This window comes from Coptis chinensis, chromosome 7 (genome assembly GCF_015680905.1).
Source record: "Coptis chinensis isolate HL-2020 chromosome 7, ASM1568090v1, whole genome shotgun sequence".
In the NCBI taxonomy this organism is placed as follows: domain Eukaryota; kingdom Viridiplantae; phylum Streptophyta; class Magnoliopsida; order Ranunculales; family Ranunculaceae; genus Coptis; species Coptis chinensis.
Window position 1 is genome coordinate 6055082 of NC_141462.1, and position 26434 is coordinate 6081515.

A 26434-nucleotide genomic window follows, 5' to 3' on the forward strand; every position below is an offset into this window, starting at 1 on the left:
ACAAAGCACATGTGAAACCGAATGCTTGATCACCACAAATCGATCCCCACACCGGAACAACATTAGCTAATACCCCAAAGTCAGCGGCACTGTTGAAAGAAGCATTTCTGTAAGGATCCTTGTGCGACTTCTTTCCATAACTCTATAAAGAGAACAAAAAATAATCGAACCATAGAAACGCCTGGACGCATACCTGTTTTAAAAAAGGGAAAGAATAAACGTGAGATTTAAAATACCCAAATGAATAAGAACACACCATACCCGAGGCAAAATCCATTCAGGAGGCACAATTTAAAAGTTTTTTCCTACAACAATTAACTAATTAACAATCGATAACCTCGGCTAAACAAAAAAGAAAAGAAGAAGGAAAACCCTTGTATTAAAACCTCATGCGGGACTCCTATCTCCTCATGGATACCTTCCACAATTCTGGCGTCCTTTATCACCTAAACATGTTTGCAGCGCATACAACCACATAGACAGTTTAAGTTCAATAAACAATTGTTTTAAGTGTCCTACAATTGCTGTTTTAACATTGTCTGCTTCTTGGATCATTAAATTGGATATCATCCTTGGTGGTGACCAACATGGAACTCAGAAACACGGTTTCAATGCGTCCATGTGGGGAAAAGATTCCTATATAAAGATGCGTGAGAGAAGGCTGAAATCAATCAAGGGCCATACTCTCTTTTTTCCCAAAATTTATTCTTCATTAACATTAATATAATTTTACTTGAACATACGACAACCATGCTTCTTTAGAGATTCAGAATATGACAATGATGCTAATAAATATTTTTTTTTGATAATCAATGCTAATAAATATTAATTATAGTAGCTCCGGTTTCTTACTTGTTGAGACTGAAGATCAGATGGTGAAGGTCGAAACATGATTGGATCGAATCCATGCACTTGCGGCAAGACTTCTCCTCGCGGTAATTGTCCCCGGATAATCTAGAATGCAAGATTCAATTTCATCCTCTCAGAAAATCTCCCACAATACTCACTTTGAAGAAGACATTGATGGGGATCAAGGCAACAAAGGGGGATATATAGTTTTGAGATGATTCTGAGATACCTCCATATTATCGCCGAAAAATTGATTTCAGGAAAGATTCTTCGTATGTCTTGAGTTCTTATGTACTAACCTCATGGTGAGTGCTTGTTGAATCGCGTCTAATGGGCCTTCTTAATTTTCCTCCAAATCACTGTTGTAGAGTTCTTATGTACAGTTAATTTTCTTAATTGTGGTGGAAGACTGATCGGCGTCGAGAAAAAGATCAAACAGAAGTTACCATTGTGATTTGCCATTCTCAAATAGCCTTGGGCTGATCCACGCCGAGAAACTCCAACTTGCTAACTTTGGTCGCTTTTAAGATTATAGATTGTACCTTCGAGAGACTTAAGAACATTCCGGTTTGTGTGGTTTCATCAGCGAGAGATCATTAACCAAGGAAGTCGATTGAGTCCATGAAGGTAGTGTATGTGCTTTTATCGCAATGGACCTCCATGCATGATGATTATCGCAGCAAAAACGGATATAATCATCGGACATAGTCTCGCAAAAAATCTTCTTCGTTGGTCACCTTATTGCAACTTCCCTTTTTTTTTGTTATAACTCGATTCCCATATCACCTTTAAAAAAAATGCCATATGAATCCATGAAAAAGAAGGCAGCATAGCACTTGGTCACATGAACCAAGAACAAATAGAAAAGAAACCGGCCTCATATTTCCTTCATGAGTTCATCTCCTCTGGCAATCTGGGAAACAATCAGGGGCAACAAAAATGGTTTAAAAATAAAATTCTGGAATGTGATTTTCAAATAAAAAACGTTCTAGCTAGCAAAAAGTGCGAATCTACCAATGGCCTTCAATGCAGAATAACATCAGAACGTGTACAAAGTTCAGAGATGCTTAATCTGAAAAAATATATTAAATTTAATCCACGCGCTTAATCTGAAAAAGTACCGGCAGTATTCTTCTCAAGAAGATCAAATTACGATTTAGGCTTTCCGAGAAATCTGAAAATAGACAATGAAAATCTTCAGAGATTCACCCATTTAGGAACTCATTACCTACAAAAAAGAAGAACAAAATAATGCAGAATAACATCAGAACGTGTACAAAGTTTAGAGATGCTTAATCTGAAAAAGTATATTAAATCTAATCCACGCGCTTAATCTGAAAAAGTACCTGTAATATTCTTCTCAAGAAGATCAAATTACGATTTGAGGCTTTCCGAGAAATCTGAAAATAGACAATTAAAATCTTCAGAGACTTTGATTAAAAAAAACTAACATTTTCATTTTTGCACTTTAGACTTTGATTCTTCAGAAAGATGCAAGGTCTTTTTCTTTGTCTGCTCTGCACCCAGACCATGCTTGTTAGTTGTTCTTCACATGTGTTTGCAGTGGCTACAACGTTCCCTATATTCCCAACAGATACAAACTGCTAAGTAAGTCACAAAGATATGCAATTACTTCACAGGTGAAAAATACAAACAGTAATGACAAATTCAAAAGAGCAAGCCAATGAGACTTGTAACGTTGCCAATAGACTTGAGCATAATTAGATGATAGAGTTGATATTCATGGTACCATTGTCTCTATAGTAGGACAAACCAATGAATTTATAGCAACTAAAATTTCAAATAGCAAACAGGCGAGTAATGCATGCAGCTATTGCAATTTTTCAATGTGATAGTGATCTTTCTAAACTACAATGGTATCGACAGAAACCACCATTATAGGCATATAATAGGCAATCAAGGCAAAATATGCGAAACTTCAACTATATGCAGCACCAAAATCAATATTGCCTTCCATACTTTAGAATTTAGGCACTAAAATCAATCATGTACTTCAAAGCAAGATTGTAATCCTATAACCCTTTTCCCACAATAGTACAAAAACTTTGTAGAGCATGGTAAGATTATAATCAAGATTTTAGGCAGTGAAAATTAGTTCAATCGATGCATCTACCACATACAATCCTATAACGTTGTATAAATATTGGATTCATGCTACATGATTGCTAATATGACCTAACTGGATGAAAAAAAATGAAGCACTCTCAAAATGAAAGCCTGGAATAAAAATTACCTCTGACAATTGGCTTAAAATATTGCTCCGACAGTGCTTATTCTCCAAACGATGCAATGGTGAATTGACAACACGAACTTACTAATATAACAAATTTATTTTCAGGTTAGACTTCTAAAAGATGACCTTGGATATGATGATGCACTCAATTATAACAAAGAAAGTAAAATTTCAATCCTGGATATGATAACGACATATAGCTAATTGGAAAATCACGGCAACATAGAACCCCAATTTCTTTTATCTCTAAACCTTTAATTTGATAACAAATAAAATATAGTAGTGATTGCAAAATCACGGAAACATTAAAAATTTATCAAAATTGCAGAAGATAATATGAATTAGAATACCATAATGTCTTTTAGAGAAGGTAGAAAAAAAATACATAAAGGGTCAAGAAGATGGTTAAAATCCAACAACTATTACCTGACTTTGGTTCTTTGTTATTTCTCATATAAGTCCCAACACGTTTGTAGCTAATCAAACAGAGTTCAAAGGAGTTTCCAAAGTCATCGTGTGCCAGACATTCACTAATGACTTGCATTAGTATCCAAATTAGACAACTGAATGCACATTACAAAACGGAAGAAGAAGAAGAAAAAAAACAAAAAAGGATACTTGCATTCAACAAAAGAGACCACTTATTCTCCATGGCCAAATATTAAAGCTAACATGTGATCCTTATCACAAAATGGATGATGAGCAGGATTAGCAAAGATGAGGTAAAAAGTTAAGGTATCTAATTCGGCAAAACAGGATGAAAGCAGGATTACACTCACTTCCATTGAGTGGCAAAAGAGTACGCAATCACCATGTGTATCGTAACCTGCTTGCCCTGAATGGCAAATGTGAAATTTGTAGAGTTTTATGCATTAACCATTTGCAGCAGAAGATCAGAGCTTAGTAAGACGCTAATCATTATAAACAACCCTTGTAAAGTTGCAATGAAATTCGGTATCACACATTGATGAATTAAAATCAGCATAAACAACACCTTCAATGAAAGGAGACTGGACAATGAACTCGTACGCAAAGTACGCGTATTTAGTTCAAGAACATAAGTCCGAAACGTATATATTCAGGATTGTCTTGGCCTGGTCTTGCTCATTCTCAGTGAGGCATTGATACAAAAGCTCATACATAAATATAGGAAGAAACAAAAAACTGCAAGTTAACACTCTAGAAGTGAGCAATCCGGAAGCAAAAAATATATTCAGGTTAGTTTTCTAGCAGCCTGACCTGAGACTAAACAATCCAGAAGTGACGCCTACTGAAGAAATAATGACATTAATTATTTCAAAATATCATTATATACGTATACCAATGACTAAATATAAAGTGAAACTTTTCTTCGCACTGAAAATCAAAGCAACAAAATTTGGTAAGGACCATGGAAAAAAGTGATAAATGTATACCCACTCCCTACAATAAAAATGCAACATTGATCCCTTCCCGCTCATAATCTACTCAACTGGAGTCAGACGCCGATCTTTTCAACCATCATGATTCTAAACTGTGAGATTAGTCTAAAACACCCGGTACATACATTCACGTAAACCAAGACAAATAGCATGTACTCAGTAAGAAATAAACTTTTAGATTATTTGGAAAATAAAAGTGGGAATTAGAACTTACTGTGATAGGCCAAGTTTCCGAAAGGAAGAAGATACCTTGAATTCCTTAGAGGAAGAACATCTAAACCTAAAGGTAATATTGAAATGTCATAACCACAAAACTCGCCAATAATTAAATCACGATAAAGAAAGTATTAATATATCGGCTAGCCACAGAACTCACTAAAGCCACAAATAATAGAGACATACATTACTCAACCTTGCATAATAGTCATTTAATTAATTAATCAGTACCATACCTCCTTACACTATCTGGAAATAAATCCCACTTGCTGGTAGTTGTTTCTGCATGTAAAAAAAAATCCAATTTTGATAATTAATAAACTAAAATAGCACATCCTATACCTGAGGATGAGAAAAAAAAATCACAATAGTTAACTTGTATGCTTGTTTGTGATTTGGCCAGTTTTGCTTTATGGTTCTAAGAAGAGTAATCATTAACACATGGGTTTCTGACGATGAAGTTCCCAAAGAGAAAGTAGTGAACTAAACTTCAATAGGCTATAGCAAAAGGAAGTAAAAGCACATGAGCAAAAACTATACTATCTGTCGACAAAAAAAAATATAACATCTAAAACGTTAATTTTATACCTTTGAAACATATTATGGAAATTCAAAAAAAAAAGTTTGTTGTTCGGTATTCACAATTGTGGGGATTATGACTTTTAGATACTACAGGAGGAAACCCCATAATTCAATAATCAATTTTTCTGACTCCAAAAGATGGAAAAAAATAATGACATGCAAACTTTTAACACTTACAGTTGTTTTAAGATGACATCGATAAATTCATGACAGAGAGAAGAACTTTTAACACTTACAGTCAGAAACTAAAACGCGATTTCGGATTTGATGATGAAAGACTGCTGGAGAGCTGCGTCAGAGAGTTTAGAGATCCTAAGAGATGAGAGGGAGACTGCACTTGGGTTGAGAGCGGTGGGAACAGAATGGGTTTAGAGAGCGTTGAGTTTAGATCATCTCAGGAGATGAAGAGTTTAGATTAGAGAGAGAGCTTTCTCTTTGTTCATTTTCTCTTAGCGCGAAAGTGAAAACCTCCGAAGGGTTTTAACAATTAATACTTTTAATTATTCCACGCGTGGCAGAATGGTAGCCCTTGATTTATATACCCCTTAAACTCAATCCCAGCCGCGAGTCAGGAAACAGCTCTGTTTTGTTATATTGATTTACAATTTGACATGTTGACTGAATCTACGACAAATATAAAACTGTCTATTTATTGGCAATAGCAAGGTTGACCTTGTAAACTGATTAGTTTTGTAGCTTTATCTTGCTCTGAAGGTGTGTAATATTTAATCAGATTGTTTTTTGAAAAAAAGTAGGGCAATCAGTAAGGGATTGAGACTTCTTAGCTGGAGATTTGTTTTTTTTTGGTATTTTTGTTAATATATTTTTATTGTTTAATATTGTTGTAGACTCCTGAGGAGGTTAAGGAGTACAGGGAGAAAAAGATGAATAGCCGTTGGAGAGACAGACCCAGGGAAGAATGAAAAAGATGAATAGCCCTTGGAGAGCCAGACCCAGGGAAGAATCTCTGAAGCTTTTTAATGATATGAGATTTGCATAAGTGAGCTAATTCATAATATATTTATGTGGACTTTCGAAAATCTATTTTTGAGTCAGGAGTACAGGACCCTTTACATGTAAGACCTATCGTTTGGTGTATTGTGTAGGGTATCAATTTTATGAAGGAAAAAACAAGAAAGCCAAAAGAATTGCTTCCCAATCTGATGAGTCATGCTCACCTCAAGCTCCTCGTCTATTAATACCAGCACACTCGCATGAACTATAAGTTGTGTTGCAAGGATTTTATATATAATTCCTTTGTTTGACATTTCGTATAAGCATCTTTGTTCCCACCTCAGACGGCTCAAAGTGCTCATGACTCCGGCTCGTACTGGGCACTCGAACTAGGTGTCTGGATTGAGGACACACAATTGACACATATAACTAATAAGACGAAATGAATATCGGCGACATCATACAATCGTTACAAGCACATGCCTAAGAGCATCTTTAGCAGTGATATCAACCAAGCATCAAACATCAAACACCAAGAATTTGGTGTTTTTTCAACTTCAGGAGAACTACATGTTGATGAAAACACAAAAAAAACACCAAACCAAACACCAAATCAACCAATATTTGGTTCCAGGTTTGGTGCTGTATCAAATCACTCACGCGGTTTTGCCCGCGTGGGCTTGGGCTGCTAAATGGGCTTCTATGGCGCAGTTTTGGCAAAACCGCGTGGGCTTGGGCTTCAATGGGCGCGGTTTTGCCAAAACCGCGTGCGTTTTTTCCTGAAAATTAGAACCGTGGTGCATAGAACTTGAAAAATTATGAGTTGTGCATAGAAGTTAAGAAATTAACAATTGTGCAATTGAAGAAATTAAAATTGTAATTCAAAAATCGAAAAAATTAAAGAAATTAAAACCTATAATTATGATTATGCGGTCCAAAATCTATGATTATGATATAATCATATAATATCCAAAATAATCCAAAACCTATCATTTTACATCAAATTTATTTAGCTCTCTTTTACGCCCTTACCACTCGATCCCTCTCTCCTCTCTATTTGGGCGTTCCGGCCGCTCCTCTAAGTTCCTAATCGAAATTATGATCTTCTCATGCGCGACGGAGGTTAACTACTTCCGGCAAAGTTCCTCATATCCCTCGATGTTCTTTGCGTGTACACTTGCCGCATATCCTCATCGCTTTCGAGAAGTCTTGTCATACGACGCATGGGATTGCCGATATGTCCGAGAATATGCCTCCTCTCTTTCTTGGCTATAATGATACAGGGCGTCCCTCATCCCATCAAACATAAGAACACGGTTCTCATATCTTTCTAGAACCTCGGCCTAAAAATCCAAGAAAATCTGATTAAAAGTACATATTATATATATAATGAAGAAGATAAATAAAACAATTAAACTCACCATGGGTATCTTGATCAATATCGCGGCTCTAACTTCGAGAAAACGAGCATGAAGCACCTTAGGAATGGAAATATAAGTAGGCTCCCCATCGAGTCCACACACCCAAAAACATCCGAGGATTCTTGGCGCCACCGTGAGTTTGGATGATATGCATTCGAGGTTGTGGGTTGTAAACAGGTATGGCGCGGATGAGGAATACGTAGCTCACGTCTCATCCCTTCTAGTCCCACAAACTTCGAAATTGCTAGCCCCCCAACGAGGGGCAACAACGGACCCATGGAACCGGTTCCACCATCTATAATATCTTGATCGGCCGTGATCGCCTTCAACAACAAAAGAAGACGATCGCCAAGGACCACCACCGCATGAACTTCATGAACTTGAATTCTACCCCACGACTTTGCATCACTAACATCCGCATGGGAGCACATGGAACTCCATAACGTCCGGTCATCCGCCTCCCAACATTTGTCGCCCACGGTACCAAACCCGATAGTCATGTAATGGTAAAACAACTCGTGGCGTGACAACACACAAGCATACCGTCTAACCGATCGTCAAAGGCGTTAGACAAATGCCAAGGTTTCCACTCAATAGATGACAATGATCTAATATCAATCGAGCCGAGCCATACGGATATTATTCCTAATCTGCTCTTCATTCACGAAATCAAGTCGAGTGCCCCGACCAACTAGCAAATCTAGGGCGATATCGCAATCATGTCTATGTTAGGACAAAGACATCAAAAGTACTCATAAAACCAAATCTCTAAAAGTCCCGTGAATCCTGCAATCTGAGGACTTCTACTTCCGAATATCTGTGAAGCTTTATCTAACGCCGATATCAATGTGGCATATACTGAGCTACCCAGGTCATAATCTCTCATAGTATGCAAATAAGATACATAAGCATAATATCCCAGTTGTACCGTAGAATGACCATTGGGAAACAAAACATGCCCAATAAAAAACATAAAAAAAGCCCTAACATACTGATCAACACCCTCACTACCCGATAGAACAGTCAAAGCTAACTCCGCTCGTCTTTCAGGATGCAAGAGGGGTTCCATATATGCATTCTTAATATGAGATAGCTTAATCCCAGAAGAATCATAAGCATCCGCACCCAAACGAGGAAACTCATAAGCATACTATCCATATTCTCATAATTTGTATGAAAAGGTATCGGTTGGCCTATACCGATACTCAACCCAGAAATCATAGTGAAGTCTAGTGGTGTGAACTCTAACTCCGCACAAGAAAAATGAAATGTATGAGTTCTACTCCACCATCTTTCTACTAAAGTTATGACCACTGCCCAATCAGCCTTCTCATAATCCGTATCAATCAAAATATCCAAAGGTGTATACAAAATACTATCTCTAATATGTACAAACTCATCCAAACTCCTAATAACCTTCCACCACTCTCTAACACCAAGTAAAGCCGATCTAACTCGGTAGTCAACAACATGTTGATATTATAAAAAAATAATAATGCGTATAAGATAAATAATTAATTGGTCCAACTCAACTAATTAATATTCAAAATATTTAATCAAAACTAATTAATTACCTCGAAAGATTAGCCATCGCGACTCGACGACGTGTTTTTGTATCACGTGTAGAAGACACAACTTCCATATCCAGTGCTTCTCCAGGTGCAAATTGTCAATCGAAGTCGTTCATCTGATACTCCAGTACATAGGGATGTCTATCAGTCGGCGCGACATCCTCGGGTTCTTCTCCACCACTGTCTTTTCCTCCACCGTATTCTACTTCCTCAGGTTCTTCTCCCTCATCGCCAATGTCGTCTGTGTACTGTCAATCATCACCGGCGAAAGGTTCAAAAGGATCCATATCAAATTTTAAGAGTTTAGGTAGCTTTTTGTTTTTTTTTTAACTAATGAGAGGGTTTTATAATTGTGAGAAGAGGTGAAAGTGACTGAACCGCACGGCTTTGGAGCTGTTTATATAAAAAAGAGCGGTGTTACGAACACAGCTGTTTTCTTAAAAACTGCGTGGGCTTAGGCCTATCAGTTGGGCTTTAGTGGCGCGGTTTTGGCAAAACCACGTAGTTGCTTGGTGTTTTTTTGATGTTGCTCCTAAAGTTGCTTGGTGTTTTTTTTTGTTTGGTATTTTTTTGGTTCAAAATTTTAGTGTTTTTTTTTGTTGCTCTGCTAAAAATGATGTAACTAATGTAACTTAATTCAATGTGGTTTATAAAAAGAAGTTGCCACAATATCAATACTGTAATTCCATAATTCCTAATCCCCTATTAGTTTCATCATATATAAGGCATAATTTAATTATAGATTGCACTTCACGCTCCAAATTATTAATGGTTCAAGCAATGGTAATGAGGTAGTGGAGGAAGCCAAAGACAACGGCTTAATTGATATCCATGTGTCTAGGACCAAATGCCCGGCAAAAGTACATTTAACTATTCCTGTGTTCTCAGCCCATCATGCAAGAAACAATCACACGACTATTTATTTATAAAAAGATCCTCGTAAAAATGCATAAATGACTATGACTAGATCATGAGATAATTTGTGTCCCATTTCGTCCTCATTTGTGTCTTAAAAGTTGAAACTACATCTCGATCTATAGCAATATTCGAGTTCTGACTCCTTTTCCTTTCGGACTGTTCTACCCGCGCGTTATTGTACAAAAAAAACTATTTAGACTCCAATAATAACTCCCTATCTTAGGTGGTATCCAAATTATATTTCACTTTCCAAAAATAAAAAAACAAAAATAAATAACTAATAAATAACTAATAACTTACCCAGTTAATTAGCTAAAACTCAATATAGTAACAAATAAATAACAAAAAACTTACATATATTTCATCAAACAAAAAAAGATCGAAAGAAAAAAACCAACACAAAAAAAAACCGACGCCAAAAAAATTCACCTTCTTCATTATCAATTATCTCTCTCTCTCTCTCTCTCTATTTTTTTTGTTACAAATTCAACTTTTTATCACTTTAGTTTATATTAATTTTGAATGGAGATTTTTTTTTTGTATGTCCTCGATCTATCTATTGATTTGAACAAATGTATGAAGAAAGATGACGGAAGATGAATGCTTTGAATATGAAAATTGTGTGACTTAAGATAAAGATACAGTAGAAAGGAAAATTAATTAACCTTATTCAATTTTTTTTGGCATTAAGTAAGATTGTTTCTTTCTTTAATTTTTTTTTGTGGAAATATTGGTAAATTTTGTTTATTTATTTGTTAATGTTTACGATTTTAGTTATTTAATTATGTAAAATATTAGTTATTATTTTGTTTCTATGTTTTGTTTTGTTTTTGGAAAGAGAAAGTGAGATTTGGATGCCATATAGGAAATGAAGTCCCAAATGAGTTATAGAGGGAGTCCGAGTAGAAGTGCTCCAATTTATATTCATATGAAAAAAGTGTTACAAGTGGTTGGCTTAATTAGAAGCATGTTTCCTAATTAACCTGTTTCAAACTTATAATAAGTGATTCCCATTTGGAGATATCCAATTGGGTTTGCCTAGATTCTCTGTTGTTAGACTAAGACTATGCCTAGCTTGCAGCTTAATCAGTGGCAAAGTTGATTTCACGTCAAACACTTGATACCATCACATAGTTTAGTCTCAACTTACACCTTTCCCACCTTGATCGCATTTCCCATGGTAATTATGAGGTGCCAATAGCCATGATAGCAAGCGTAGAATCTGACTCTATCCATAGTCTATCTCATCCATTACTGAGTGCAACTTCGACACTCTATATTTCCCATCACTTCTGCCACATAACTTGCGTTCACTCCTAAATTCCTACACAAGACTTGAAGAACAACACAGTGACACACTCACTATTTTTTCCCTATGATAAGTGTACAATTACATGATCTATAGTTCGTACTTTTTTTTTTTGGTAAATTAACCTATAGTTCGTACATAGGGGGCATTAATAGATGTGGGCATGAGGCCATGAACAATGGCATTATGGACTGAATTTCAGGAGTTATTAGCTTGCAAGATTGCAAGAAGCTAAAAGTAAATCTTGTGCTAATTTAAGTTGCCAAAAAAAAAATTGTGCTAATTTAGACCCATTAAGCTCTTTCATCTGGAATTCGTTCGTGTGATTGTCTCTATAATACCAGCACACTCGCATGAACTATAAGTTGCTAAGGATTTTATATATAATTCATTTGTTTGACATTTCATATAAGCATCTTTGTTCCCACCTCAAACGGCTCAAAGTGCTCATGACTTCGGCTCGTACTGGGCACACGAACTAGGTGTCTGAATTGAGGACACACAATTGACACAAATAATTAATAAGATGAAATCAACGCCTAACTCATGTAACTTAATTCAGTTCGATTTATATAAAGAAGTTGCCACAAGATCAATGCTGTAATTCCATAATTCCTAATCTCCCATTAGTTTCATCATATATAAGGCATAATTTAATTATAGATTGCACTTCACGCTCCAAATTATTAATGGTTTAAGCAATGGTAATGAGGTAGTGGAGCAGGTGCCGACTAACAAAGTAGGTAAAATATTTGGGTGATGATATTAGAGGTCTGGAGTTTGAACCCCACTAATATCAAAGAGTTACTTATCTCATTTAAAATAGGCTTACCAATCAAAAAAATAAAAATAAAAAAATAAGGTAGTGGAGGAAACCAAAGACAACGGCTTAATTGATATCCATGTGTCTAGGGGACCAAATTCCCACCAAAAGTACATTTAACTATTACTTTGTGTTCTACCCATCATGCAATAAACAATCACACGACTGTTTCTTTACATAAAGATCTTTGTAAAAATGCACAAATGACTATGACTAGATCATGAGATAATTTGTTTCCCATTTTGTCTTGGAAGTTGAAATTATGTGCCGGAACCACATCTCTACAATATATGATAGCATTATATCAATATGATAGCCGAAACCACCCCCTAGCAATCCAATAAACTATTTCTAATTTACTGTGTTATAATTTAGAAGCACCACTCTCAATTATTATAATTAGCTATCTTATTTTTAAATAATTTTAAAATACTTCCATCATTTTCACTCTTCACTGAAATTAGAATCAACTTCCTATTTTTTTAAAATTATTTAGAAAAAACTCCCTCACAAAATTCAATCAACTCTCTTTTATTATTTAGATGAATCTCCTTTGTGTCACTAAAATTATATAATCAACTCCTACTAACGTTTTTATTTTGTTGAAAAAATAGAACTAGCTAGAATTAAAATTAAAAGAACCATTCTACTTCTATTCAAAATTTGGTCACAATTATGCAAACCATAGATAAAAGAGTACTTCTTCAATTCTTCTACCAAGGATTATTTTCATTTCATTCAGTTTTTTTTTGGCTATAGAGGGGTGGGTCCAATTATATGCCATTCACAATTAATTAAATGAGTCCTATGGGCGGATTATTGGCCGTTATCAGTTGTTATATAGTCTTATAAGCTTTATATAGGTTTTGGGTTGGTAATCTAAAACCATTATTGCACAGTGGGCGAAAATGCTCATAAGCGATTTCAGGAGGCCACGTCAGCAATATTTTCACTTAAGGACGTATTTTTAATTACTATCTAGGACATGTTCATCGGTTATTACATCTAAGTCCTCAATCCCAGCTAATTGAGTCGTAGGATTCTCTCGAGATTGTGCAGATGCTTTCAAGATACATAAAACAATTAGACGCCAGTTCAAAAAACAATTCGTGATAAAACTACGAGTCATAAAACCACACAGATTGATTCTAAAACAAAAAACCCTTCAACCCCATCAAAGTTTAACCTGTGAATCCTAAAACCACAAAAAACCTTCTAATAGTCAGCAAAATAAAAAACACCTAAAAGACCAAAATCCCACGAATTCTCAACCAGATTGAAGAACTCCAGTTTAATCACTCCACTATCTGTAAGATTTACAAAGTATGGGCAGAGTTTGTTGCATGTTTGTTTTTACCGGTGGATGGACCTTGAACAAGTCTTTGCCAATGTGTTGTGTGAATTTTATTCTATCACATGCCGTACATTTGATTTCCTTTTCTTTGGAAATGCAGGGGTATGGGTCATTCTTATTGCGTGATCTGCCTTTTGATGCGCTCCAGTTTTGCCTCTATGAGCAGCTGCGAATCGGGTATAAGCTAGCGGTAATATTCTTTTTTGATGTCATGTCATTAGTGGTAGACAAATACAACCACCCTTTCATGGAAACAAAGAGTTGTGTTTCCCGTTCTTCTAGCATTGATGGTTTCCTTTATATTGCAATATGTTATTATGCTTCTGCACATGAATGCAAACACCTGTATTCCAAACCCAAGTAGATGTTCCTTAGACTTGATCATTGCATAAGTATACTCATGTCCACAAAGGAGTAGGGAAAGCGAACCCGTAATTCTTAAACTTGTGAATAATAATTGGTTTCCCCCCTTTCCTATGCAGGCAAAGAGGGAACTAAATGACCCTGAGAATGCTATTATTGGTGCTTTTGCTGGTAATCCAACACTCCAGGCCGGCAATCTTATTTCTTTTTTGTGCCTAACTAACATGTTTACAACCTCATATACTTCTAGAGTCTTAATTAGAAATGTGTTTTAGCATAGGTTAGTTCGTTTCGTAGACGATGTATTTTCCCGCTGCGAAACTGAAAATGGCATCATTACAAATGTAAAATCATTCTGCTAATGGTACTTGATTCATCAGATCACTTGAATATCCTATATTGCAGGTTCATTAACTGGAGCCATAACCACTCCTCTTGATGTGATCAAGACAAGATTAATGGTTCAGGTGGTGCATCCTTTATCATTAAAGACGGATACATTTTTCCATATGAATGTTAGTATTGACAACATTTTGTTTGAGGACTTTCTATGCAGGGACCAGGAAACCAGTACAAAGGTATTTAAACGAGCGCGCACATCAAATTTAAACGAGGAACTTGGTCAGGTCGACACAATACTATCTGACAAAACAGGTACGCTTACATGCAACTCAATGGACTTTGTAAAATGCTCCATAGCGGGCATTGTTTATGGCCGCGGTGTTACGGAAGTAGAGCAAGCTATTGCAAAAAGAAAAAGGCATCAGCAGCCGCAATAATTAGCTGATACATCACCTGATTTAGAGGAGCATAACGATGATTCAACAAGCTCAAAAATGCCAATTAAAGGGTTTAACTTCCGAGATGAGCGTCTCATGAATGGACATTAGGTGAAAGAACCTCATTCAGAAATCATAGCCATACTGCCATTCCCGATGTGAATACAGAGACAGGCGAAATTTCTTATGAAGCTGAGTCTCCTGATGAATCAGCTTTTGTGATAGCTGCAAGGGAACTTGGGTTTGAATTTTATGAAAGGACCCAGACAAAAATTTTGTTACACAAATTAGATCCAATGACTGGTAGGAAGGTTAACAGGTGGGTTACCTTCAAAGCCTTATGTGGCTAAGGAAACAAGAGAGTCTATTACATGTATTTTTTTTTCTAATTCTGTTATCTGAATTCGCAATCTACTGATTTGATTTCTCACAGATCATATGAGCTTCTTCATGTATTAGAGTTCAAAGAGTCCGCAAAGCGTATGCGATGATTGTAAGGAATGAAGAGGGTCAGTTGGTGCTCCATTGCAAGGGTGCGACAGTCTCGATGCCACAGTGCCACCTTACACACACCTACCACGCCTACCCATGTATTACCGCATTGTTTTAAGCATAGATACCTTTAACTCTATATTGTGTTAATTTGATCCCAAAATTGTATTTGTCCGCTTGCATACAATTAATAAATGTTTGAAAGGCTTTCGAAGGATGGGCAAATGTTTGTGGTGAGACTAAGAATCACATAAGAAAGTTTTTGAGGCGGGTTTGAGAACGATGGTGGTTGCATACCGTGAGATTGGTGAAGAAGAGTACAAGACATGGAAAGTGGAGTTTTTTAGGCCAAAACATCTCATTCACTGATCGAGAGACATTAGTGGATCCGTGATATTGACAAATTGAGGCTAATCACCCAATCGATCCGTAAGTTTTTAGCATATTTATTTCGCATCTAAATATGAACACGCATAGAGATTTGAAAATGATTTACGGGTTTTATTTGGTGTGTTCGAGCTTGGTGCTTGAGGCCGCAAGGATTCTTTCCTAGGGTTAGTGAGGGTTTGAAGTTATCAAGATGGGTGAGAATCGGCTCCAATGGGGTATAGACGGGGGAAGGAAAGATGGTTGAAAGAGAATGGGATAAGACATTTGGGTTTGACAGAGTCAGAGAAGATAATAAGGAATAGGGTTTTCACAGGCCGGGTGATGGCTTTATTGGGACTTACTTTCATGACGTGATTCATCCTACAATATGCACTGACGGAATTCCAAATTTAGTTTGTATATTACAGGGGGGTTCCCCAACTGATCCGAATATTTTTTTTCAAGATCTTAATAAATATGGAACAAATCTGATTTGGAATTAGTAACGAAAGTTGAGTCAGAACAAATCTGAAAGTTCGCTTACTAATTCATTGCTCCAACTTTCAACCGGTAGTGCTTGGATCTGCTATACTTAGTCGACGTGCTTCATTGTTTGGAAACTAATTTCCACAAGTGTTCTAGAAGTTGCAAAAATGAGCGAGCGAGGTCTTCTTTCCCATCATACTTGAATGCTTTAGCATTCGTCATCATCGATTGGCGAAATAGTCAATAAAGCAAGCCAACTTATTCTCAAGAGAAAATTCAATCCGCTTCGACTAAGCTAATGTTTATTCCGGATGCATTCCAACAATTTTGTGGCGCATTCTTTATTTGTTACTGTAGTCTCATTCAATCGGTTTCCACTAGAAGTAATTGTAGTTTGTACTTTTATTTTAACAAAGATGGCGACCTTTGTTAATGAATCCATGCTCATAGACTAAATGTGTGAATGCAAAATATCTTTATTCTTGGTGAATAATTGCACCTGTACATCTGAAAAGGAGAGAGAAGTTTAGAGAGAGTAGAAACACATTGCTATATGTAGCAATCACAACTTTCACAATATCCCTCGTGACGGATAAAAACTTGAGGTTGTTCTCATTTTGTTAATTGAAATGCTTTGTAAGGAGAAATTCAGGTTGTTATCGGTTGGTCATATATGTAATTCTATTTCATTTATTTCATAAAAGTGTAATGTCCACATTGATCAGTATCTTCTCAAGTTCGCTGGATTCCGTTGAAAGAGATTAAATTCCTTATTGCATCCCTTTACAACATTGGTGCAAATTTATACAATAATAAGCAAATGAAGCGGTACCTTTTTCATCCAACGTGAACTTTTATCAGTTCTCATTTTGGTTTTCTTATGAAGTTACCTTTATGAAAATGCTCTCAGTTAACTTTCTTATAGACCAAGACACATTTTATGGTATTTTCCTTTACTTCTAATATCGATTAATAAACTAATCTTATGACTGATTTCTTTATGTGTAGAATTAAACTAAGATGATATTTTGTCGACTAAAATGATGTTCCATCGTGATGCGATTTAAATCCACTTATTTTGTTTCCCAAATTGTTGTAAATGAGTTAAATGCTTGCACTGTGAATGGTGTCCCTAGAGCGGTGCCAAAGTCGGCTAAATGTATTAGTTGAGAAACGTAATGGCTGGCGCCTTGAGGCTCCCCTTTTTAAGATGAAAATAGGTTGTACACCGCTATAATTTTAATTTAAAATTTTAAAGTGACTCTTGAACCAAACTTTAGGACCTGAATACCTAAGAAGCCAGATATAGTTATTTATACAGGCATTGGTAAGCTGGGCTAAAATCTTGGGTTTGGAATCAAAGACTCAAATACAGCCAATATTACCATACTATGCTTAGAAACTTAGGTTTTCTTAACTTTTTGTTTTTCCTTTTCTTTTAATTGCTACATAGTAACATCTTATGCGTTTGAACTATGTTAATACCATGCGTTTGAACAAGAGTCCACCTCAATAAACTTCTCTTATGGTTAGGCTATGCTTTTCTTTTTGTTCTCTTTTACAGGCTTCAAATGCGTTTGAACTATGTTGTAGATCTCGTTGAGCACGGACGACCTGGGCAGGTGTTATGAATCAAACTCTTTTTCTTCATCAAAACATACACCCCTTAGACGGCTAAACTCATTAGACAATACCCCGAGTACTTCCGGATCACTAGAAGATGTTCCTTCACTTGAAAGTACCTCTCCGAGATCTGAGGATTGTTCACTTATTTCTGATGCTAAATCGTTGGCGTGGGGCCATTATGGGGATGCAAACGATCGGCACAAGGATGCTTCTTTTAGAGAATTTCTATTTGTTTCTGGAGACTGTGGCATCACAGTCCATGCCTTTTGTCATATGGATGGAACTCATAAACATAATCAGAATGTTAAGTCTTTGCCTGAGGAGTGAGGACGAGGTTGGACAAGGGAGATGGGTGGGGAGTGGGGTCCTGAAACACTTCACAATACACATGCAAATAGGACCAACCTTTGTAGAAATGACTCTGAGAATTTCTTGAAAGGGAAAACAACTCCTAAAAGTGAGGGAAGGTCTCATGACCTTTTTAAGATTATTCTTCTTAAAATCATAGTTTTAAGATTTTTTATACATAATAATAAAATGAAAAAAATTTATATAAAAACGGTCCCGTTCGTTAAATTTTAAATCCCCAATCAATTGATGAGATAAATAAAAAAATAAAATAAAAGAGAAGGTATCATCAATTTTGCTCCAGTAACGTGGCAGAGTGATATAAATCTTTTAACCATTTTGTTAGGTGATATACAACACACGGAAGCATAATGTGCTTAGGTCTGTAGGTTGACTAGCAAGTTCACTATTTTTAATTAGTTGTTTTTATTTAGTGCTTCACAGGTAAGGTGTTAGCTAGAGTCGTCGGATATAGGGGCTACTGGTAACATGTCTTTTCTCCAAGAGTAGTGAATGTACGGTCTGATCAATAACTATTTAATTTCCTTTCTAAATATTCATTGTCTATTTCCTTTTTAACTTTGGTTATGTTGCAAATTGACATTTTAAAGTGGATCTTTAGCTCAATGGAAGAGCACTTGAATGTGAAATACATCCCAAGAGATGGTGGTTCAAATCCACCAAAGTCCTGTACTATTGTCTATAGTTTGAGTAGTATATTAAGTAAGATTTGTTAGTGGTTTTTAACAGATATTATGTAGTTATTATTCCTTTAGATTGTTGAAATGTGAGGTAAGACTAATTTATTTATTTTATATTTTTTTCATAAAATTTCATATTTCTCTTTTTCTTTCTTTTTTAAGCTATAAAAGTTCCCTAATAATCTATCATTCCATCTCACTGTTTTTCTTCCCATTTTTTACATCCCATGTGGCTAAAAATGGACTAAGCCAGTTAAGTATAGTTGACTCTAATAATTTTATAAAAATTAAGCCCAAAATACAAGTAAACCCAAACGTTTAAAGCATACAATGAAACAATCCCGGCATGGCCGGGTGAAATGCTAGTTATTTATTTGTAACTGAACTACTGAAGAACCCGTGCATGTGCCCACGTGTTAAATCATTGTCCGTAACTAAGATTTTTCTTTTCTCCACGTACTTCTTCTGTTGCTGTCGACTTGTCTGTCACTTTCTTCTTCATTCACTCATTATTCATACATTTACTGAATATACACGTAACAACTACCAACCCCGATCGCATCTTTACTCTTTCTCTACTCAAAAAAAAAAAAAAAAAAAAAGAGGTAATATATATATAATTAAGTAGTGGGCTTTGTTCTATTATAAGTAAATTATTGTTTTTTGAGCTTAATGAATGTTACAGAGTGAAGTAAAGATTGGTTTTTTATATTGGAGCTGGGCATGCTAAGTCGTCCAACGTTACGTGAACCTTCCTCGATGTATAAAAGAATGTCATCGAGAGATTACACCAATGTTCTTGATGTAGAAGATAATAATTCAGGTATTATATATAGTTTCATATTGATATTTTTAAATTTGAGTTTTTTAAAAAGCTGAATTTTTGTTGGAATTTTAGAATATATGGAAGATGATATGGTGCAAGAAACAACAAACCCGAATTGGAAGCTTTCATTGCCACATGTACTTGTGGCAACAATAACTTCATTCTTATTTGGCTACCATCTTGGGTAATTTTTTTTTTTTTATATATTTATTGTCTTTGTCACCTGCTTCAGATATATACTTCTTATGGGAAATGTATTTTGTGTCCAGAGTTGTTAACGAACCGTTGGAAAGCATTTCTTTGGATCTTGGGTTTTCAGGGGACACTTTGCGCGAAGGTACACATTTGGGGGAATTATGTATGATTAGTGTTTTTGTTTTGAGCTTACACTTGTGTATTTTCTGTTTTGTGTCAAATGTAGGTCTAGTGGTGAGTATGTGCTTGGGTGGAGCCTTTGTTGGCTCTCTTTTTAGTGGTTGGATTGCAGATAGTGTTGGTCGTCGGAGGGCTTTCCAGTTGAGTGCGGTGCCAATGATTCTCGGGGCTTCAATGAGGTAATGCCTAATACACTAATACTCAACCCTTGTAAGTTGTTGGTATCAGACTGATCTCTTTCAATGTTTTGTCTCTGAAACATTGTGGAAGCGGAAAAGAAAAGGGTTCTTTTTTCCTTCATGAAGTTCCTATGTGGGCATAGATTTACGACCGTGTGTAGTTTAACCTGAATCCAGTTTGAGTTTGGTAACTTCTATCTAGATACTCCGTCTTCCCTTGAGTAGTTTCTTGTATATTTGTCAGTTGGTTTAATAATACATGACTAGTTCTGCCATTGTGATGAACTTATGGTTCTTGACTCTTGTAACTTTTTCATTTAGCCGATCTGTTGAAGTTTAAGTAGTTCATCCTATAGGTCACTTTGTTCAACCGTGAGAACTTGGCAGTTAACGCCGATCACAGCATTAGCGTTGTTAGTGTTGAATGCAGACTATAAAGTAGCTGGAATTGCACAGCATAAGTGTTGTAGGTGGTTAGTGTTGAAATCTTCGAAATAACTCAATAACTCCATTGACAGCCATATAGCACTTCAGTACTTAATGCTTTCACGTTTTTAAATGAATTGGAAGATACTATTTGTAATTTCCTACTGATATTATATAATATTAACTCGTAAAATATTGTCAAAATGTATATTGCAGTGCAACAACAAAAAGCCTGACTGGCATGCTTCTCGGGAGGTTATTGGTTGGTACAGGCATGGGTTTGGGTCCTCCTGTTGCATCTCTCTATGTTTTTTGTGTCCAGAGTTGTTAACGAACCGTTGGAAAACATTTCTTTGGATCTTGGGTTTTCAGGGGACACTTTGCACGAAGGTACACATTTGGCGGAATTATGTATGATTAGTGTTTTTGTTTTGAGCTTACACTTGTGTATTTTATGTTTTATGTTAAATGTAGGTCTTGTGGTGAGTATGTGCTTGGTGTATTTATGAAACATGATTGAAGTTCGTAGGGATAGTCCTTATCTTGATACTATTAATCGCCAGGTACTTGCTTTTATAATTTATATACCCTTGGAAATAAGAAATATTGTATTTAGACATACTTGAGAATTGTCTTTCTTTTGTGTTTATAAACTGATACAGGTTCTAACTTTGACTTTGAGAAGTTCTGTTCTGTGTCGCTTTCAAATTTAAATATATATGCGTGTTTGGTCTGTGGAAATTACTTCCAAGGAAGAGGATGTAAATCTCATGCTTACACTCATAGTCTTGAAGCGGGCCATCATGTTTACATTAATCTTGAAACCGAAAAGGTTTATTGCCTTCCTGATGGATACGAGATTAGTGACCCTTCGTTAGATGATATTCGACATGTTTTATACCCGAGGTGATGCCCATACACTTTCTTATGGGCAATATTGACTTAATTTTATTGATTTACTTTGTTGCTGACTCTTCTAGTTCGTTTTATGCAGGTTTAGTGAGGAACAGGTTGTGCAACTGGACAAAAACAAGCAATGGCCAAGAGCACTTGATGGTTCTGATTATCTTCCTGGAATGGTCTGTATTCATTTTTTTATTCTCCTTACCTTGTCATGTAAGTATTTAGCAGATTAATGTTTCTGTTATGGGTGTTGATTAATAATTCTTACGTATTTCCATGTTCCAGGTGGGCCTTAATAACATCAAGGAGACTTATTTTGTGAATGTCACAATTCAATCTTTGATGCAAGTCACACCTCTGAGGAACTTTTTCCTCATCCTGAGAACTACCAAAACCGCAAGTCTCCTCTTGTTCATCGATTTGGGGAACTCACCTGAAAGATTTGGCATGCACGGAACTTCAAGGGCCAAGTATGATCTCTATACTTTTTGAATTTTATTTTGTTTTTATTGGTAAAATTCAAATCATTAAAACAATAAAGTTATAGTATTACAAGTATTAGGCCACGTAGCAAGGAGCTACGCAGTGCCTAAGAAGATCCCCTCTACCCAGTGGCGTGGCCAGAAATTTCCTCGAGATGAGGGATTTTCCCGCAAAGTACTAAACAAATGAGCAATTTTGGAAATCACCCCATAATTGAATAGTCATGTAGTTCCAATATGATTTTGATAAAGGTTAGGTAGGGTCACCTATTACGTTGTTTAAAGTGATATATGGAGCTAATGCGTAAGGTCGTATTTCCACCTTCATTGTTAAATATTGTTGAGTATTTCACAGATTTGTTCTAACTCAAGAAAATTGGAATATAAGTGATATGATGTTTCAAATTTTAGAGCATTAAACCAGCTGAAGTAATGTAGTAGATATGATGGAAGGCAACAAATGTTCTACAGTAGATCTGCCCCTGCCTCTACCCGGTTACAAGCCCTTTTATAGTACAAGGCTATTCCAATTACAATTAAAGTCTTGGTATCTCAGAATATAGGGTGCAGTTTTATTTTCTTGTTTTGCTCCTTTAGTTGTGGAACTTGTGATGTTCTCGCTCATTGTCTATACCCTTGCTTTGCACTTTCTAATGTAGTTCTTACTGGCAGAAGCTTCAGTTTAATTGAATCCACACTTTAATTGAAACACAATTAAAAGATGACCTAAAAATCACTCTTTTATTAAATTTCTCAATCACAAATCACACACATAAACACAACTAAAACAACTCCCTGAAACTCTAACTATAAGCCCTTATTTATACTAACCCTAGAAAGCATAAACTAATATGAACACGACATGTGTCACAACTAACTAATAGACTCAAACCATGGGCTTGGACTCAACTAAGGGCGCATGCCCATGACACTGACAATATCAAACTAATGATCTACATCACTCTCCCCATGTTGAAGAAGCTTGTCTACAAGCTTGTTGACATGAAAACCCACCAATATGCAAAAACTCTTCAAACTTCAAACTTGTATACGTCACCATCCCGAGGTTCTGAGGAATTCGACCTAGAATCTTGCCCAAATATTGGCTCAAACGAATAACATGGCACTACAATGCTGCCAGTACTCCTTTCTTGAAACACAACGGATACTGGAAGTCATGAAGTATGCGTTGAAGTGCTTTTTGGCTGCGAGCAAAAGCCTTCTCAAAATTGGTTAGAAAAGGATCAATATAACCACCACTTTGTCCTTGCTGAATTGGAGGAACAAGACCTTCATAGATCTAGTTAGCAGGATGTCTTTGTTGCAAAGGAAGGTGATGAACTTGCTGATTTCGTTTGTTATCACGCTCAAGACATAACACCACGGCTTCATAAATTCCTTCATTCTCTTTGTTGTCAACCGGTGTTTTACGTTGGGCTATAGAAGCTCCACCAATGATGGGGGGTTTGGGCTGCAAAAGCTCCACCATAGCCTCCCTAAGTCGACTAGTCGCTTCTTCTAATCGATCAAACCTGTTTTGCATCAAGACTTCTCTTCACTCTTCTAATCGAACAACCCGAACTCTCGGGGTTAATATGAATCCATGATTTCTCCATGAATTCTTCATCCGTGACGTTGTAGACATATCTTGATCGACAAGAATAAAATTAGATTCGCGGTGAACAGTGACATGGTGAATAGTACTATATGAACAGTACCGATGAACATGGTTTCGTGAACAGTACTGTGAATAGTAAGTCCTAGAATTAATTTGCTCTGATACCAAATAATGTAGTTTTTACTGGCGGAAGCTTCAGTTTAATTGAATCTACACTTTAATTGAAACACAATTAAAAGATGACCTAAAAATCACTCTTTTATTGAATTTCTCAATCACAAATCACACACATAAACACAACTAAAACAACTCCCTGAAACCCTAACTATAAGCCCTTATTTATACTAACCCTAGAAAGCATAAACCAATAGGAACACGACATGTGTCACAACTAACTAATGGACTCAAACCATGGGCTTGGACTCAACTAAGGGCGTATGCCCATGACATTGACAATATCAAACTAATGATCTACATCACTTTCTCTCTAATAAAGTCTACTTATAAAATAAAATAAAAGAAGAAGTCTTGGTAGCTCAGCCATTTGAAACATGGGTTAGCACATGCCCAATTATGTAACTCCTCTTTGATCCTTTCCACTATCTTGTGATTTGTAAATGTCTTTTTCTAGTTGCGCAAATATCCTCGCATTCCTCTCCTTCCACAAGTTCTAAACAATGGCTCTAGAGAAAATGAAAAATTAATCTTTGTCAAACTTGTTTGCAGGTTAACCCTCGTGAGTTTCTGCGGTAGTCATGAAAGTTAGTAAAAAAAGTTCAGAATAGGTGCGCAGTCAGATTCGGTTGAGTTCATGTCCTGGCTCCTCAACATGCAGCTCTTAAAAGTGCAAAGAGAAACAAAAACATCATCCATAAGTGCTTTCAGGTATCTTGGGTTTAGATCTAGCTTTTAATATGTTCTTTCTAACATTATCTGCTCTTTTACGATTTTCTATTCTGAAAATATTAAGTATCACAGGGAGAACTGGAAGTTGTGAAGGAAAGTAGCAATGCTGTCATGGAAACTTGTAGAATGCCGTTCCTGATGCTTGGACTTGATTTACCGCCACCACCACTCTTTAAGGATGTGATGGAGAAAAATATAATACCACAGGTACCATAATTGTATTACGGCTCAAAATTACATATCTAGCCTTTCTTATCAAAACTTGTCGGAGTAGAAAAGCTTCATATTGTGTAGTATTATATTTGATGAATTGTAGTCATAGAGAACTATAGAAGTAGATAACACCGTCAAGAGACTTGGCTAATGGATGCCTCTTCTATGCCTCAAACATTCAGAAGTAGTGATGTTGTATTTTATATTGACCATTTGACCTCATGGTGTCAGTTGTTTAGTAGAAAATCTCTAACATGGAAAACTTGATTATCTGGTGATGTTTGTATTTATACCTCTGTAATTACGTATGTTACATTTTCTTTTTGGGGTCTGAAGACACAATGTTTTTTCACTGCACTGTAGTTGATCGTTTATATGCTCTTTGTAAATTTTAGTTTTTACAAATTGAGGTGAAATACCTGATTTCCTCTTCAATAACCCTAGTTATGTAGGTTCCCCTTTTTAATATACTGAAGAAATTCGATGGAGAGTCTGTTACAGAAGTTGTGAGGCCTTCCATTGCAAGGATGAGGTATTGTGTTACCAGATTGCCGCAATACCTGATTCTTCACATGCGTCGGTTCACGAAGAACAATTTCTTTGTGGAAAAAAACCCTACAGTTGGTAAGATATACAGTGATGTGGATATTATGAATTTTACATGTTAGGCTTACCAACTGGTCCTTCACTTAAATTATCTGGCCCAACAGCTTGTGAGGAGTAGCGTCATTATATATTCCTTGTTTTACAATAGAGATCCATATCCTGACCATATAGTCAATGTCATGCAGTTAATTTTCCTGTGAAGAACCTTGAGCTGAAGGATTATATCCCACTTCCAACCGCTAAGGATAATGAGAAACTGCGGTCAAAGTATGATCTGATTGCTAACTTTGTTCATGACGGGAAACCTGGTGAAGGGTCTTATAGGGTATTCGTTCAGCGGAAATCAGAAGAACTATGGTAAGAGTCATTCTTGAAATTTGAGCTCTATAACCAGCACCCTAATGGATGCTCAACAATTTCCTAACTCATGTTTGCTCAATTGTTGTAGGTCTGAGATGCAGGATCTTCATGTGGCATAAACTCTTCCTCAGATGGTCGCACTTTCTGAGGCTTACATGCAGATATATGAGCAGCAACAATGAGGCTCCAAGTTTTGCTGTTTTTGTTAAAAATCATATATTAGAGGATTTTACCTCCCTCTAAAGTCTTAGTACTATGAGAAGAAAAATAGTGAAAAAAATGGAGATGTGAAAAAACGATGAACTTTAACCTTCCTTGTTATAAAATTATTGCTTCTTGTATTGAGAAATTTTGCGCGGTGATATTAAGAAAATAATTATTTTTCGAAGTGCGGTGATATTAAAAACGAAAATTTAATTTTCTTTTGGTAGCTCAAAATTTTGGGGTCACAGTTTGACTTTGATATGTAATTTGGAAGGATAGTGTAGAGGATGTTTTTGGTGATCCCGACAAATGTAGGCTTGATCAAGGGATTGAGATGATTGAATTGAATTGACTGAGTTCGTATGGACGAATTGCCTACGTATCAAGTTCTGTGTGTGGGGGGGGGGAGGGGGTAACTTGAATCAAGTCAGACGTAGTTCCTCATCCTCTTTATATAGGCAAGGGGTTTGCTCGTCCGGCTCTTGCGAGTCAGGTCAGAT

At 36.2% G+C, this 26434-nt stretch overlaps 2 long non-coding RNA genes and 2 pseudogenes across 6 annotated transcripts; 3 read left to right on the top strand and 1 right to left on the bottom strand.

Moving 5' to 3' along the window:
- Positions 1-1575: 1575 nt before the first annotated feature.
- On the bottom strand, positions 1576-5756 carry LOC147485547 (uncharacterized). The gene is made up of 7 exons (XR_015202261.1): positions 5559-5756; positions 4977-5022; positions 3530-4804; positions 3104-3184; positions 2196-2428; positions 1971-2077; positions 1576-1762 (listed from the first exon to the last, which is right to left on the bottom strand). It is a non-coding gene; the product is annotated as an uncharacterized LOC147485547 (long non-coding RNA).
- A 7476-nt stretch (positions 5757-13232) lies between these two features.
- LOC147485548 (uncharacterized) lies at positions 13233-15279 on the top strand. Of its 4 annotated transcripts, none has more exons than XR_015201537.1 (6): positions 13233-13641; positions 13773-13862; positions 14155-14206; positions 14441-14502; positions 14592-14689; positions 15248-15279. It is a non-coding gene; the product is annotated as an uncharacterized LOC147485548 (long non-coding RNA). The 4 variants fall into 4 exon arrangements; XR_015201535.1 differs by having other exon boundaries at positions 13240-13641; positions 14592-15133; XR_015201534.1 differs by lacking the exon at positions 15248-15279 and having other exon boundaries at positions 13237-13641; positions 14592-15241.
- Positions 15280-19607: 4328 nt separating this feature from the next.
- LOC147485549 (uncharacterized) lies at positions 19608-22021 on the top strand (annotated as a pseudogene).
- A 1126-nt stretch (positions 22022-23147) lies between these two features.
- Positions 23148-26158, top strand: LOC147485550 (uncharacterized; annotated as a pseudogene). The gene is made up of 6 exons (XR_015202739.1): positions 23148-23209; positions 24426-24530; positions 24624-24758; positions 25217-25388; positions 25556-25727; positions 25819-26158. The product of XR_015202739.1 is annotated as an uncharacterized LOC147485550 (transcript).
- Positions 26159-26434: the final 276 nt, after the last annotated feature.